Source organism: Eublepharis macularius, chromosome 1, assembly GCF_028583425.1.
Source record: "Eublepharis macularius isolate TG4126 chromosome 1, MPM_Emac_v1.0, whole genome shotgun sequence".
In the NCBI taxonomy this organism is placed as follows: Eukaryota; Metazoa; Chordata; class Lepidosauria; order Squamata; family Eublepharidae; genus Eublepharis; species Eublepharis macularius.
In genome coordinates, this window is record NC_072790.1 from 214,814,837 (window position 1) to 214,832,381 (window position 17,545).

The window sequence follows — 17,545 nt, forward strand, 5'->3', positions numbered from 1 at the left end:
ATTTCTCTAGATCTGTAGCCAGCATGAAGCCCCGGTAGATAACAGTGCACTGACTTCTGGCAAGGGGAACAGAAGACTGGATCCACACCCACCCACACACCCATATATAGTTGGATCAAGTCATAACATTTGAGACATGATCCTTTAAACTACATTCTCCGATCATATTCTGAATTAATGTGTAGCATTCTACACTTAGAGGTTTCAGCTTATTTTTTTTTTTAAAAAAAGCTCTTAATCTTTTCTGTGTAATAATTTTGTTTTGTTTTGTTTTCTGGAGAATTAGCAATGTGATTTACATGAGTTCGAAAAACAATCACTGTACAATGATAAATATCCTTGGCAGAATGACAGTGCAAAAATGATGACACTCAGAAACTGCTTTGGATTTAATTTTTTTTATATAGTGCATTATTTATTACTGTGGGGGTAATAAACAATATAAAGAACAACATTAAGACCTCGAACAGCAGAATGAGAGAATGGAATCGGTTTGTCACGCCAGATTTTGGTTTTGTTATTGACATCCATTCGTTGTGTTTTGATGCCTGTAATTAAATTGCTAATTATGTGTCTCTGTTGCAGTGGTCATGCTTTTATTACTTAATTGCAGCAAGTTTTGCTCTCGCCACTAACAGTATTTGTTTAGCCCCCATGAATGCTGCTCTCGCGTTAGTTTCCATATGCAAAGGCTGCGATGCGGCGCTATTGACAGCTGTGATTTAACCAGAATCGGAGCAGTTCAGAGTTTTTTGCTGTAAATTAATTTTTTTTTTGTACGAAAAAAAATCCTGAGTAATTGTGTGTGTGTGTGTTGTGAGGGAGACAAACAAAGAGCAGTCATGAACCAATAAATGAAAAAGTAAGCCGAGAGTGGGGAAAAAGATGTACACAAGTGTAGCACATTGCCACAACTGAATGAAAAACTGGCTGGAGGGAATGTCAAAATAAATGTACTCTTTTTTTGTGCAGATTGTTCCTGCTTGCTTTTGTGTATTGTAAAAATATTTGATAAGGTGAGATACAATATAATCACCTTCCTTTTATCTTCCTCCTTTACTTTTGCGTTTAGGTGCTTCTCTTTGTCAATCCGTTTCAATGCAATCATTAATTCCACCCCCCCCCCCCGCCCCGCACACATTCATTGGTGTTATTTTATGCAAACCGTGAGATGTTTTTCTTCCCTTGCTGAAGATTGCCTCTTTATTTTATTTTGAAATATTTGTATATTTATTTCATTAAATGAGATAATGCTTTTTCTTATTAACATAATTTCCAGTACATTAAACATATTTCTCCACAGACAGAAGAGAGGAATCAAATTAAATGACAGTTAAATCACTTGCAGCAATTTCAACTGTTAAAAGAAATAAAAATGCTTCAGTTTGGGTTCCCCCCCCTTCTTTGTGATCACGAGACGGGTGCCGTAAAGGGAAATGAAAAGACTAAAGCGAAAGGAGGGGAAACATAAAGAAATAATGACTGACTTACTGCAGTAATACCATTGAGAGGAGGAAAAAATTGCTACAAATGAAAGGGAAAAAAAATAATATAGCTGTTTTGAAAGTTATCAAAATTCATTTTTTATTGATGAGATCTGTGTAAGTCTAATACTAAGTAAATGGCAGGGAAAAAAAATCAATGCCATAAATACTGGATGGTGAAAGGAGAAATAAATACTTTGTGTTTGGAGGGCCATTATTCTAAACAGCTTTAATTTTTAAATAATTTATACTTCACCATATATATCTGGAATAAAGAATATAAAATTACTCTAAAGCCTTAAAAAAAACCTGACCACAATGTATGGCTTTGGCCTGATATATTTAAGAGAGTGTATCCCTTGCATATGTCCAGGGATGAATGTGTTTTGTGCTAATACTAACAGCAAGTAAAATTTTGGGCCATGGTAATGAAAAGGCAACTACTGAATTTGTCAGATATATATTCAATAGGAAGTACTTTGTGACTTAACTCCCAATATAGTTAAAGACACGGTACTGTCCCTTGTGAATTGGTGGAGCTTTGGCAGTGCAATCTTAAGCGGAGTTATACCTTTTGAAGTCCATTGACTTAAGTGGACTTTTAAGGGTGTGACTCTGTTTATGATTGTACTGATAATTATCCCCTGTGTACTGGACTCAGTTTAGCACAAGCTCTGTGTGCGGAAGTGAATTGCTACATTCTTTTCTCTGAAAGATAAAGATTCTCTGAGATACAGATTTATAGTCATTAAAGATGGCTGACAATTTGTGAGTTGGGTGACACTCAGGAGAAACATCTTGGTTTTCAAAACTGGTCAGAACAGAAGCCATTTTTAAAAATGGCTTACAAGAAGTGGTTACAGAAAAGAAGAACCCCTACATGATGGAATCTTCTGCCCATCTGTACCATTTCAGATTGCATGTGGGAGATACTATGTCTGAATGCTCCTCCGTATGTTTTTTTTAATTTTATCTGCCATAAGAACAGGAAATAAAGTGAGCCCTGCTAGGCCAGATCAGTAGTCCATCTAGTCCAGCATCCTGTTTCACATAGTAGCCAACCAGTTGCCCTGGAGGGCCAACAAACACAGTAAACTAGCCAAGGCCTTCTGATGTCCTAGCACTGACATTCCCTGTAATCACCATGGCTAGTCGTCATTTATGGACCTCTCCCCCATGAATGTAATTCCCTTTTAAATCTGCTCATGCTTGTGGCCTATATTCACTGGCAGTGAATACCATAATTTCATTACTCATTGAGTAAAGAAGTACTTTGTTTGTTCTGAATTTATTGCCCATCAACTTCATTGGGTCCCCTGAGTTGTATTATTATGGGACAAGGAGAAAAGGCCATTTTTGAGGTTGAACAAAGTGTCAATCAATGAAGGTCAGTTTTTTTAAGCAGTCTTGAGATGGAGAAAGCGGGCTGTACATTTAAACAGATATTCAGAGAAATGCTCCAGATGGTAAAAAAATATGATTCAGATTAATATTCTTTGCCATCCAATTGTCCATGTGCCCCTTTGCTGACCTTGTATGCTCCAATAAACAAGCAAAGAATGACTTTGCTGGCTGTAGATAGTTGACTTATTTTTCAGGGGATGTACCCAAATGAAACCAAAAAACAAGCTAAAAAGTTTGTCTTAATTACAGCTTTAGTTTTCTTTTCATTTCCAGGACTCAAAAGAGCTGCTTTCCAGGAATTCTTTGATCTCATAATGAACATATGAAAAATTCTTTAAAGGTAACATTTATGGCTTACCCACCTGTTGAGAAGGCATGGGTACTGAGTGTAGACTACCCACAGCTGCAAATATGGCAAATCACAGGTCAGAGTACTGACACTTTAATGATCTCAGAATAAGAGCTCTAGACTTCTTCTTCTTGTATTGCAGCCCACCAGATATTTTGGCTGGATTTTTTTGAATCCGTCACCAACTTGGATTTTATTCAAGAATCTAGGAGTTAGTGAGTTATTGCTTTAGTATTTTGCATGTTCCAAGTAGTGCAACAGTTTGCAGCTGTCCAATTGTTATCCTATCGATGCCAATATCACCTAGTTGTTTAGTTAGTCCTTTTGGAATCCCATCTAGCACGCCTATCACTACTGGAATAACTGTTGTATGTTTCTACCAGAGACAATGAAATTCAAATCTTAGATCTTGATATTTTGTTATTTTTTCAATCTCTTTTTCTTCTGTTTGACTGTGACCTGGGATTGCCACATCAATTAGTTTCACTTCTTACTTTCAACCACAGTAATATCTGGAGTACTATGTTCTAACCTCTTATCTGTTTGGATTTTGAAATCCCAACAATATTTCATGGAAGATAGCTCATACTTTTTGCATAAATTTTAATGCAGCATTGCAGCTACTTTATTATGGTGGTTTTTATAGTCAGTTTGTGTGATCTCACTGCACCCACTAATGAAATGATCAGCTGTTTCATCTGCTTTTTTGCATAATCTACACTTGCTGTCATTGGTGATCAGATCAGTTCTCTAAAGATCATTTCTCTAAAATGGCATACTAGAAGTCCCACCAAGTCCCTGGTAGCCCTACCAAACTTCAGTGAACGGTTTGCTCACAAATTGACCTGAGGAGAACAAAACAGAGTTTTCAAGTTGTAAGAAACAGACACCCCCACTTCTTTTCCCGCTTCTTTTTAAATGAGTTTTCATGTAGTGCTCCTGGTTGTGTGAGGGCATGTTTGAAGCCCTTACTGTGAGATGGCTTCAACTTTCTCATGAAATCTGATAACTTGCTAGACGGTCAGTTTGTGCAGCAAATGATATTTCCAGCCCCAGGACCATTTTCTATAGATTATAGCTGCCCTTAAGAATACAGGTATTAACTATTACTGGTCCAAAGGAGAGGCTCAAAATGATCTTAATGGGATGGTCTTTAATGGTTTTCATAATGTTTGTGTAGGGTATGGTTTAAGTCTTAGCAGATAGATGAGGAGTGCCTTCACCAAGTTTAGTTTGAGATAACCATGGAATATCTATCTCGGGAGTCTAAGGCAAGAGATCAGTTTTTGGAAAATAGATTTATGAGGGGCAAGCATCACATTTTTACATCTGATATTTACCATTCAACAATTCCTATAGCATTTCTCTCTCTTATTCCTCTCATAATGCCCCTCCCTGAATTTGGGCTATTGCCACCGTCTAGTTCCTTAAGAAGATGGTAAGATTATCAAGAGTTTTAACACTGTTGTTTTTATTTTGCTAATTTATAGAGTTTACTCATTTTATTGATTGCTATTGATTTTACTTATTTGTACTGCATTTTTACAATGTCTTTGGACATATTGTATAAAGAAAGTGGTTTATAAATAATTAAAATAGCAAATTAATTTACATCCATGCAGATAGGTATGTACTTCCTTCACTTTACTCCAAAACTCCACAAACATACTTTACAAATCTGAAAAACAACTCCAGGCATGTTGGCGATGACATAGGCTCTAACCAATAGATCCCAAACCGCTGTATCTAAAATCCATAGAGCTGTTATAATTTGGAGAGGATCTTACCCTAAGGGGGGAAAAAAATCTTCAGTGCATGAATGATAATTCAGCCCACTTTCACCACACTTAAAAGATCTGAGAGACTGTGAAGAGGCAACAGAGAACAAATGTGTTACAGAAAGCAGAAAATGGCAACAGTTCTAGGAACATCCAAGTTTGCTTTTTATACAGATTTGGAAGTGTGAATTAAACCTGTATGGCGTATTTATGCCTTGATGGAAGGCATGTGCACGGTATTAGGCTGAAATCCGGTGCTCAGTTAGATTGCTTAAATCCCATTAAAGCCAATGTGATTTCAACAACCTAACTGTGCAGGATTGCAGCCTTCGTGCTGTTTTCTTATGTTTCTGTCATCCAAGAAATGCTACAAGAATGCCAACTCCTCTTTGAAGTGGAAATAATTAGGATTCTACTACAGTTGAGGATTTTATTAATTACATATCTGTAGAGTCACGTGGCAAGTCACAAAATCAACCGGGCAAGTCTGTGTTTAGAGATTTGTAGACAGAAGACTTAGCGTAAACAGAGCAATATTGAACCTACTCGTCTGTAACCCGCCATGGAGATAACAAGAAGGATTCCTTTCCTGGTGTGTGATGTGTTGAACAATGTTAAGTAAATATTCATCATTAATGTATCATATCTGTTGCATTTCTTTATTTTTGCAGCTAACTTTTCATTTAATTTGATAATGTGTCCAGTAAACAAAACAGCACAGGGTAGGGTGCAGTTCTCCCCTCGCCAACACTTGCATATTTTCAATCATTGTTAAACGGAGGCAGCGTAAGGTGAAGCTTTAACCCCCCACTAGTTTTGGTGCATGATAAAAGGAGAAGGTGCTATCAATCTTTATTGTCTGTCTCGCTTACTGTAATTGCATTCAATAGTCCACTGATTCTGATGTCTGTGCTGATGTCAGAAACACGGAAGAGCCAGATGCTCAGACTCGAGCATATGTATCCACTGGCCACTTTGATACGTTGGCAGCAGTCACTGAGTTGGATGATAAATTGTTAATGCCACCGATTATGAACAGCTGAACATATAGGATGCAGGAAATGTATACCTTGGCTATGTCCCTCCCTGAAAAATCTGACAATGTGGTGCAGGCGAAAGGGCACACCCTGTATTATTTAAATGCCTTTGGCAATGACAAAGATGCCGGTGGTTTGTTGCATTGTCACATAAAATGTTTGATATATGAGTGCTTGACACATACATTATAAATCTTTACAACAGCCCTGCAGGGTAGATCAGTATTGTCCCCAGATGAAACTGAGGGGGGGGGAGATGTTTGCCTAAGCGCACCTAGTAGGATATGCCATTGGAATCTAATTAAAACCCAAACTGAATATACCAGTTCTTTAATATAGTTATTGTAACTAATCTGAACTAGGAAATTAACTCCATTTGGACATACCAGAGGAAGGGTGTTAGTCCTTTGTGATCTTGCTAATGTTACAGTTTGTAAATAGTGGGTGGGTGGGTTGGTGGGTAGGAGAAGATGAAAAGGAAGCAGTTGAGGAAAAGAGAGAGTAAGCCGGCAGATACTGTGGCCATCAGGCACACTGACCATCCTTCAAAGCATTTGTCAGTCTTGTGCCAATGAAAAGGATTGTGTTTCTATGCCCAGAATTTCCAGGGATCGTTGCACTGCAGAGGAGCGCCACTGCCACAAGGACCTTCTGTGAAAGATTGTTTACAAGTTCAGCTGCCCCAGGTCCCATGCTGGAGGGGTGGGGGCTTCGCTGCTCATGGCCCCACGCCCCAGTGAAGAGGTGCATCTGGCTCTGCTACAGCAGCTGCTCATACCCACCCAGTCTGGGGTTCTGGCAGCCAGCTCAGTGAACTGCTCATGCTTGCCCCATTCAATAGGATGGCAGCAGTGGCTCCATCTTAACCCTGTTGATCCTGTTGAGAGGGGGTAAATGCAGCAGGAGGACTAATGGGGAGCGGCAGCAACTCTGGGGCCCTGTCCTGGAGTTTTTGGCCTGGGCCCCAGAATCATGAAGGATCTTTCTGTCACTCGCTTGGCATTGCTATCACTAAGCTACATGCAAGACTACATGTATGATTAGTGCCTGATTAGTGACTTGAGGTGTCAAATTTATGCCTGTTGAGTGTCAGACATTTCCTGTACCCACTCTGCCTGCCTTGTAGGGCTACCAAAACACCTCCTCTTGCTCACTTTGCAAGCGAGAATGTTAATACCTGTAAAATGGGGACTTTTTCTCGTCTCTGTCTGAATTTTTGGCAGGGATATTCTTTTTCTCAGAGGGAGGGGCTACAGTGCCTGACAATTTCATCCCCTATTTTGTGTGTTTAGGTGGAGGGAATATAAAGGAAGAGCCAGATACGTGCCATGACTTTATCTGCCTATAACAGGAGACCCCTTCAAATAAAGATTTTTTTTTAAAAAAAACCTGACAAGGTTCAATAAGTATAACAAAGAAAATGATTACAATTACAAAAGTACAAAAAATAGACTGTAGACAAATATAAATAACATTTGGTGCAGAGCCCTACCACTGAGTGAGGCAGTGGAAGATTAGATTAGGCCAGATTAGGGCCAACCCAGATGTAGACAATCTGTGACTGGATTCCCTGATATTCTGATTTTCACTTAAAAGCACCTGACAGGGGAGGGGGTAGGCACACTGCAAATTAGACCTGACCAGCATCCTTCTACCATTGTTTTTCCAGGCTAAATGCTCTCCCTTAAAACTCCTGTTAGTCCTGTTAACAGCAACTGTGTGAGTGTGTGTGGTGTGTGTATAAGTCAAAGGCAGTTTCATGTGGGAAAAGAATAAATACCCCCCAACTCTGCTGTTCTAATTTAATGTGTAGCATCACCTCTCATAAATGGACTAGGAAGTATTATTTGTTGTCTGCTATTTGTTGCTTTTTTTATTAATGACAAAAACCCCTGCATTTAACTGAGTGCTCCAAAAATAAAAATTGGTTTGTTAAATTCGGATTACCTACAATTGCTTTATTTTTTCTTTGATCTGTTCAAATTAATCAATTAAAGTGCACAGATGTTCAATTAAACCTATAAAAATTTTGCATAGCTGCAGCTGTTTTTCAAGCCTCATTGTTGGAAATTTTTAACATATCTAGCAACGACTCACTCTCAGAAGAAATTAAATTAATTACTCTTTGCTAGATTGTTTTTCCATTGATGAATTAAAAGAAATTAGAAGTAACCTATAAGGAGTTGTGTGCAGCTTGCTACATTTATTGATTAGAATAATAGACTGTGTATGGGAAATATGGGACCATGATCCAGCCACTATGTACCTTTAAATCATGTCCGTTTGAATGGGAGACTCACTTGTCTGTTCCCTATTGAAGTCAATGGAAGTTAAACACAATGGGAATACTTAACCGTTTGTATTTTAACTGATCAATTGATTATTGATTACATTTAGAAATACATATTACCAAATCCTGTATCGAGGTAGGTAACATTCTGAGATATTATAAGATGTGTGAAATAATTTATAAACCATTAACCAATTTTTTTCTTAGAAAAAAGCTCTTCAACATTTTTCTTAATATTAATTATAGTATCACATCAGAGTAGCTTCGAAAATTCAACAATTGTACCCACATCGATCTATCAACTAGAGCCTTAGTCTGATTATTGAATAAATTAAAGAGTGTTTAAAGATTGCAACCCTAGTCCTTAACTTTGATTGGATCAAAAGCTAGGGAAAAACAAGTTATTTAAATCACACCAAATGGAAAGATTTCCACGTTTGGTTTCTATATTTCCACTTTTTTTAAAAAAAACAACCACAACAGAAAGGTCTGAGGCAAATGCAATGTGATTATCACCAAGTTTGTATATCATTGTTTCACTGCAATCCAGCCTCGTAATTCAGAAATATCTTTGCCTCTTTCAGTTCTGAAGTAGGCCCCCTCAGGAAAGCAAAAGGCACTGGGGGATTTCCTAAGTTCCATTCTTGTATTCTACCAGAAGTTCACTCTGCACTGAATTTCACTCCTCCTCACCTGGGAGAATTTCTAAAATTACTTCCACAAGTGGATCTTCTGCAGCTTGCTTTATGTTTCTTATTTTCATCCCCCTATCACTGATAAAACATGGCAAACCAGTAATTTTGTTGTGACTGTATATGTTTCAATCAAGATTCTGTTCCTTTGTTTTACCAATTCATGGGAGAACAACTCAACATCAGTCAGGCATCACGGTAGCATCATAATGTGTTCATTTATATGATTGCACGTGCACATGTGCACATTCATTGGTCAAGTACATATCAGAAGTAGCTTGATGCAGTCATGTATGGCAAATTAAGGTTGCTTTTTCTTTTTTGCAGTGTTTTAGCAAAGTTTGTGTTACTGCAGAGGAGAAAAAAAGAGACAAATTAACTGAAAGTTGCCATGAACTCTACACAAAACTTAGAATTAGAAAAAATAAGCAACACAGGATTCCTAATGCTTAGGTTTCACTTCCCAAACAAGATCAGGTAATTTGGCATCCCTAATCCAGGGAGAAGAATTTTGGAAGTATCCTTGGTAGTGCCCGTGAACGTACACCTAACTGTTCCAATGACATATTTTCATTCGATAAAGCCTACCATTTCAGTGAGGAACCAGAGACTGAAACATAACTGTAAAGAGGAGGAAAACCAGTGGCTGGTTGCAGTGCAGTATAAACAGCAACAGTAACAGGCCTTACAGCTGTAGGTTGTGTATCACACACTTTTATTTTTTAGTTTTTCACTTAAGAGGCTTGACTGGAGATTTAAGTAGACGCCATCTTGGAAACACAAAAAGGCTTGACAGATGGAATCTTACAGCTCCCACGGGACCCTGCAAAATGCCTCTTATGGCCCTGCGGGAATGCCTTGTGCTTAACATAATGGAAGTACAGTGCAGAGTTTTTATGTGGATATCTGAGGTTTTCCCCCCACTAAAATTTAGAATAGATAAAAGAAAAATAATAAAATGGCAATGTCAGTGTGGCAATGAGAAAGTAAAAAGAAAAGGAAATTTTTTAAAAAGAAACATTAGTAATATTTTTACCCCTCTTCCCCCTGGAAAAAAGTCACACAGCAGTTTACTGAATGGAGGGCCACTTATTTTGGAAAAACAAATGAGCAGTCTTTCCTCAATCTGGTGCTGTAAGCATTTCAGCTGATAAATGATATGTAAAGTTTCAGGAGAGAAATTCTTTTATTTCTTTCCCTCTACAAACAAAATTTCTGCATGTCTTCTGAGTCTTGGCAAAACCTGCCAATGTTTGTTGATGCATAGAATTGCGGGTACAAATCTCATTCCACAACTTGCACAAAATGATTTGCTTGAAAGCTTTCCATGGATTGTACCACCTTATTTTCTGTATGGTATTTAATATTGTGGATCAAGATTAGAGATGGGCATGGAACAAAATAAAAAAACCAAGAGGTTTGTGGTTCATGGGTTTCATGAACCATGAACCATGGAACTGGATCAGTTATGAACCAGTTCGTGGTTCGTGGTTCATGGGGTTTAAATGCCCCTTTCCGGCCTTAACAGTGGCAGGAAAAGGGGCATTTAACAGTTTAAAGGGTCCTTTCCTGCCTTGCAAATGGGAGTTCCATTTAAACTATCAGCTGGTAGGCGGCAGGAGGGGATCCCCCCTCACTGCCTGCCAGCTGATAGTTTAGAGGGACTTGCCAGTGGCAGGGCCCTTTAAACTGCCCAAACCCCAGCCCCCCCACCGCCCCTCCCCTATGAACATGCTGAACATGCTTGATAATATACAAAGAAACTCTGGCAGAAAAAACCAGATGTTCGTACTGATGCCTTTAGTCAGTCAGTCATTTATTATTACAGCAAAAGCCAGTAAAACAAAACAAATCTGTGATAAAAAAATAAGTTATTACATCAGGGCATGATGCCTTTAGTACATATTAGGATAAAGTAGCTTTTTTCTAACCTGTAGCTGCTGGCAAGTCATTCTTTTGTTATATTGACTCATAATGATCCACTGATCGATCAGTGTTAATTGTTGGGCAGGAAGAACTTAGACTCCCTGAACATAAATGCAAAAAAGAACCAACATTTTACAGATTTGTAAAGCCCTACTAGTCACTTTAACTGTACTGGAATAAGAAAATCTGTGATAGGGTATGAGCTTTTACGAGTCACAGCTCACTTCTTCAGATACTCATGGAAGTTCATACCCTAGTAAAAATTTTGTTAGTCTTATAGGCGCTACTGGACTCTTGTTCTTTTCTACTGCTACAAACAGACTGACTTGGCTACCCATCTTGTACTGGAATGTTAGTCTTCCAAGTAACACAAGGCTTTTGTCATTTTTGCAGCAATTGACTGAGACCTGATTTATTTATTAGGAAGAGTGGTGTGATTCTCAAAGCATTGTGTTTGCTATAGTTTTCAGTTCCTTCAGTTCATTTGCATCTTTTTCCTACTCTTCTGTACACATAAAACACTGCAAAAGATGAATCTTGATATGATAGTACATACTTGTATGCTATTAAAGGTATTTGAATTGAATTGAATTACATACAATTTTCTTGTGTTTTACCAACATAAAGTAGTGCATATGTACCAGTAAAAACATCCCTCAAAAAGAATTTTGAGGCATCTAAAGAAGTGAGGCCTTACGAAAGCTAATGCTGAAATAAACTTGATTAGTATGAAAGGTGCCACTTGAGTTCTGTTTTACTTTGCTTTTATCAGCCCAAATGGAATGCTTTTGAAAGATACACTCTTACATATGGGCACAATGAAGTTGCAGCAGTGCTAAATTCTCATAGTTAGACCTCAAACTGAGTGACATGCAGTGCAGAGCAAAGTCCCAGAACGTTAGCAGTGCCATTCCTAAGCCTAGTAACATGCTTTTAAGTCCATTGAAACAATGGGTTGTGAAGAGTATAACTTTGCTTATATGATCACACTGTTAATGGGAGCATAGGAAATCTATTCATTCATTACTAATATGTTATCCAAAAAGAGCTACAAGTGGAGCCACTGCAAAACGCAGCTGGGCCTGATGTGGGCTGCCGTTTCTGAAATCCACATAATTTTTTGTAATGTTGAATCCCCCCTCCCCCAGGTGTAGTTGTTTACCATGTTGCATAATGTACAGTGTAGATAGCACCTCTCTGTTAGCGTAACATGTAGAGCATTGTACTGGCATGTTATTTTGCCAGAAGTTTGATATTTCATCCACATATTTCAGGCACATGACAAAAAGTGCAAAACACACTTCCATATATATATGGAATATATATATATATATATATATATATATATATATATATATATATATATATATATATATATATATATATATATATATATATATGCCAAAGTGCTGCTCAACTGTACTGCTGTACTGCTGAGGATTGGCGCATCTGTTAAATTACCCCCATTAAGGGAAAGAAGAATCCCTTAAATATTCAACTGTAGAAAATTATTCCTTTTTAAATATTCATTTGTTTTATATAAAAATAAGGAGATGCCACCTTGTGGCAGGAAAGATGTGTCAGTGTAGACACATTATTCCAATTTTTTTAAAAACAAATTCTTCCCTTCATTTTTAATGTGGCATGCCTTCTAAAAATTAGCAATTAGGTTACTTTAAAAAATTAAGTGTCCACAAATTTCTTATTATGGACTGGAAAAAAATCATAGTAGCCCTCATTATGTTTATAAAATTATTAAAACTAAACTTAGTTAAGCTAATATCAGAGAACCAGTATGGAATAGTGGTTGTAGTGTGGGATTTTGGAATCTTAGGTTCAAGATGAGTACAAGTAGGTCTTGACATCTTGGCCTGAAAAATCTGCCTTTCACACACACACACACACACACACACACACACACACACACACACACACACACACGCGTGCGCGTGCGTGCGTGCGCGCGCACACACACGCAAACACATTTATACGCACACACACAAGAGAGAGAGAAATCTATCTATCTATCTATCTATCTATCTATCTATCTATCTATCTATCTATCTATCTATCTATCTATCTATCTATCTATCTATCTATCTATCTATCTATCTATCTATCTATCTATCTATCTATCTATCTATCTATCCATCCTTTTCTTTTTGTAACATCCAGCCTAATGAGGAATACTGGGGAGTTCATAAAGTTGCACAATGTTTTGGGTCAGTTTGCTTGGTCCTAATAAAAGATACAATATGGATTTCATTCTTGGTTTAGGATTTTGCATGGACCAACATGATGGTACAGCATTTTCAAATCCTTTAGCTAGTTATTCTCTTTCAGCCTACCCACCCTCCTTGCACATACAGAGTTGATGTGAGGGGAACAAAGGACCATTTATGCCCTCCTGAACTCCTTTGCAGGAAGGCTGTAATAAAATGTAATAGAAAAAAATGTAATTGCACCCCCAAAGAAAGAAAACAGGGGTTGGCCTGTTGCAATTTAAAATGTACTTTAAAAAAATGTACTATCCAGTCGAAGTTGCATCAGCCACAATCTGGGTATTAGCTACAGAGTTTGGGCCTATGCATGCTGCAAAGGTTTGATATGAACCTGACTCATCTGCATGATTTGGAAGTGGGCAAGCATGCTGGGTAGGCAAGGAGTACAGGTGTGCTTTCATTCTCCATCATGCATACCAAAGCAACTAGGGAACATTTTTTGTCCAGATTTACCGTATTTGTTCCCTTAAAAATGTGATACACATACACACATATTATTATTGACTAAAACAGGAACTTGTATGTGAATGTAAGATTACCCCTTTTTTATGTTATACCTTTGAAAACAATTTGAGTAAATATTGTTAAGTACTGATAAGTTCCATGGCATGAATTAAGTTCATGCATAACTCTTTTCCATTGCAATGAATGATATTTAAACATGCTTTAACTTGGTTGGAATATGGTTCATTTGCTCTACAACAATGCCATTTCATATATCATTGTGATATACGGCAAAAAAGTTTAGTGGCTGTGGAATCCAAAGGCTTTGATTCAGTATTGTCCAAAGGTCTGTTCTTGGGTGCATTAAATTGTAAACCACTAATTTATATTTCTTCTAATTTATTGCATTGGGTGCTGTTATTTTTTTACCATATGATGGCTATCAGTATTATTCACAGAAGTAGGCATTCCATTTTTATAAAGCAAAATGGTTTATACCTTGACCTGCTTATTCCGGGCACAATCCGATCAAAACACTTAAAAGCCAGGAAGAAGACAGCAGTGGCTGGGCCACAGAGTCATTACTGGGTCACTGGTTTCCTCCTGTGAAAGGAGGCAAGAACAGGTGGAACATGGTTGTGGTGTGCAACTGCCCACACCCCCCGATGTGCAGCTGCCATCGGGAGAGCAGGGAGGAGAGCCAGGTAAACAGTCTGCAGAGGCAGCAGTGACCAGGTGGAGGACTGAAGGGTAACCCATCTCCTTTCCCCTCAGCAGGCTGGGGTGAGGCTATATCGTGGGCCAAGATGATTGCGTGGCCTTGCCACCACTGTCTTCTGCCTGGCTTTGCCACACCTCTGGACAAACTGGCTGGCCCACAAACCCGCTTGCCCAGGGCTGCCCCACTAAAAAGCAGGTTAATTTAACAGCAAAAAGTGTCTTTTATCATCTTTATATGGTATGCAAACTTCTTTGCATTGGACTCTGCTGACCTTGCCAATGCTGATCCATGCAACTGTGACCTCTCAATTGGATTGATGCACAAAGCTGCCCATGGGACTGCCCATGGAGATATCTCAGAAGCTTCAGTTGGTGCAAAATGTGGTGGCCTGTCTTCTGATGGGAATGTTTTGTTGCAAACACATCATGCTAATAGATGTATTGGCCACCAGCCTGTTTCTGAGTTAAATACAAGGCATTTGCTTTTGTCTATAAAGCCCTTTATGTTGTAGGGCTCATATATTTGAGGAACTATCTCCCCCAAATGCTCCCACTTGCCAGTTTAGGTCAGGTAACAAATTAAAATATTCTGTAAGCACATTTGGCATTGTCAGGCAGGCAGGCAAAATGTGCCATGCTGGAATTTATTGAGCCCTTGCCAGTGACTTATGGGTTGCAGTTGGCTTGATGGTTCACAAGAAGTTAGGTGACCATTCTATTACATTGCCAAGTACACATGGCTTCTAGCGTGCCAATGGGGTTCACTCATTGTCTTTTCACTGGGCAACAAAACTGTTTTATGCAAGAGGACATTTAGCTATTAAGGTGCTATTGGTTCTGTTGTTTAGAGATTAGTTGTTGAGAAGGGCACTCGATTAGACAATGTTGTCACAATGTTTTACTTGCTGTGTTCTCTTAATGTGTTCATCTTTGTATATTGTATGTTTTATTGCTGACCTTCTACAAGCCTCGTTGAGCCATGGGGAGAAGCAGGATAATTTTTTAAAATAAGTGCAAATAAATAAACATAACTTGAGTTGAACGGGCTAAACATCCATATCCCTGCTCTCTTCCACCAAACACAACATTTTAATATACATTTCTTGGTCAATATTTATAGCGCTTTTCTTTTTGAAAAGTTCGCAGCAGCTTATGTATGTCAGTAGCTCAGTTTACATACCTTCTTGCAACCCAACTGCAGCCAAGTAAATTCCATCTTGCCACATTTTGCCTCTCTGCCAAAGGGGCATGTATTCATTCAGTATTCTACATTGGATTACAAATATTTTGTGTGCTTTTGCTCTGCTGCCTGGGAACTGTAGTTTGACCTGGTAAATTCTGAGCATGTGCCAGCATTCCACAGCAGGTGCAAACACGAGCAACGAACACCATGTTCGGATTTTTTTCTGTTCGTGCCCATGTCTACCCACAACCCAGTTTATTTTGCACATATGCCAATAGCGGCTATTAGCCTGCAATGGCAGCTTACTCCGCGAACTGCACAGATAATAACAACAATAACAACATTCAATTTATATACCAGCCTTCAGGACAACTTAACACCCATTCAGAATGGTTTACAAAGTATGTTATTATTCTCTCACAAGAATCAGCCTATGAGGTGGGTGGGGCTGAGAGAGCTCCAGAGAGCTGTGACTGACCCAAGGTCACCCAGCTGGGTTCAAGTGGAAGAGGGGGGAATCAAACCTGGCTCTCCAGATTAGAATCCCACTGCTCTAGTCTTAACCACTACACCAAACTGGTGAACTATTGCTTCAGTTGTGATCAGAGCATCAATATGAGTGTTCTGGATGCTGATTCAAGATGAAACAAGCACTGTACACTGGGTAAATTTAAGTCAAATATTATTTGAAGAGATTACAGCATCATTAATATTTTGGTGCCTCAAGAATGTGTGGGATGGGCCCTTTTCCTCATCTCAGTAACAGAGGCATATAATGTTGATCAAATATAGGGAAAGGGGTTTTTTGTTCAAGAGAAGAGAAATCTTTGCTTCCCTTATTAAGTGGTCTTTAATTATTATTGCTATTAATTTGCCACTATAGCATTTTGTAACAGTGTTTCCCTAGAAGGAACGACCCATTCATTGAAAAGGGGAGAAAATACTAATGTTTTTAATCACCTCCATCTCAAGAGCTGTAATTGAGGTTAGGAAGTTATACTGGATTAACAGGTTAGAGCTATTGTTTCAATTTGGAGGGAGGGGGCCCATGGCGAGGATCTTGGCTGAGTCGTATAAGTGCTCGACCTTTGAACAGACACGGGAAACTCAAGTGATTTTCTAAGTGAAGGCCCTAAGGTGTGCATTAGAAATTAATCATGAGATGTTTGGGTGATAACATCACCATCATTTGAAAATGTAATTTATTAATCAGCATAATACCTGTTTCAAAGCATTCTGCAGTCCCTAGTAATAAGCTCACAGTATGAGGATCTTTGGCTTCCATCTTCCTTTCACCATCTCAGCTATGTAAGCAAAAAAAAAAAAAAAGAAAAGAAAAAAAGAGGGACAGTTCTTTCTTCTTTCCAGAGGGCACATTGGGAGGCTACAGTGTTTAGTTGATTGATCAGATCAATAAATTGATTTTAAAAACCTTTGGCTTGTTTTAAAAGGTCTCCTTGATTTTTTAAAAAATGAATCCTTACAAAAACTAAGCATGCCAGGTACCATTTTAGCATAGGAATTCCCTAGTACAAGATGCCTGTCTTTAAATTAGTTCTCTGACACTGCCTTCCCTGGCTGAAGCTAAATCACCATCCTCCACCCACTTGTTTTGCAGTTGCCATTCAAGAGAGCAGTCAGGAGGGCTTGGCATGTTGATGCTGGCTGGAAAAGGGCACAAGTACAGCAGTGAAAGATGGGCAGATGCCCTCACCACCCATTTCCTAGAAAAGAACTCTACTTATATGAAAAAGCAAATGTTTGAAATCCAGGTTGGAAGCCATGTGTTTTAACACAGCATTGTTTTTTAAAGGACAGCAATCTATTGATGTTCCAAAAGGGCATATTCCAACCTACAGCCACCACAGCTCAAGCTGTGGAAAGGACAGGGATGGATCTGTCAGTCTTTTGGGAATACACACTGGTCTTCCTCTGCAAGTAATGATTGATGTGCTA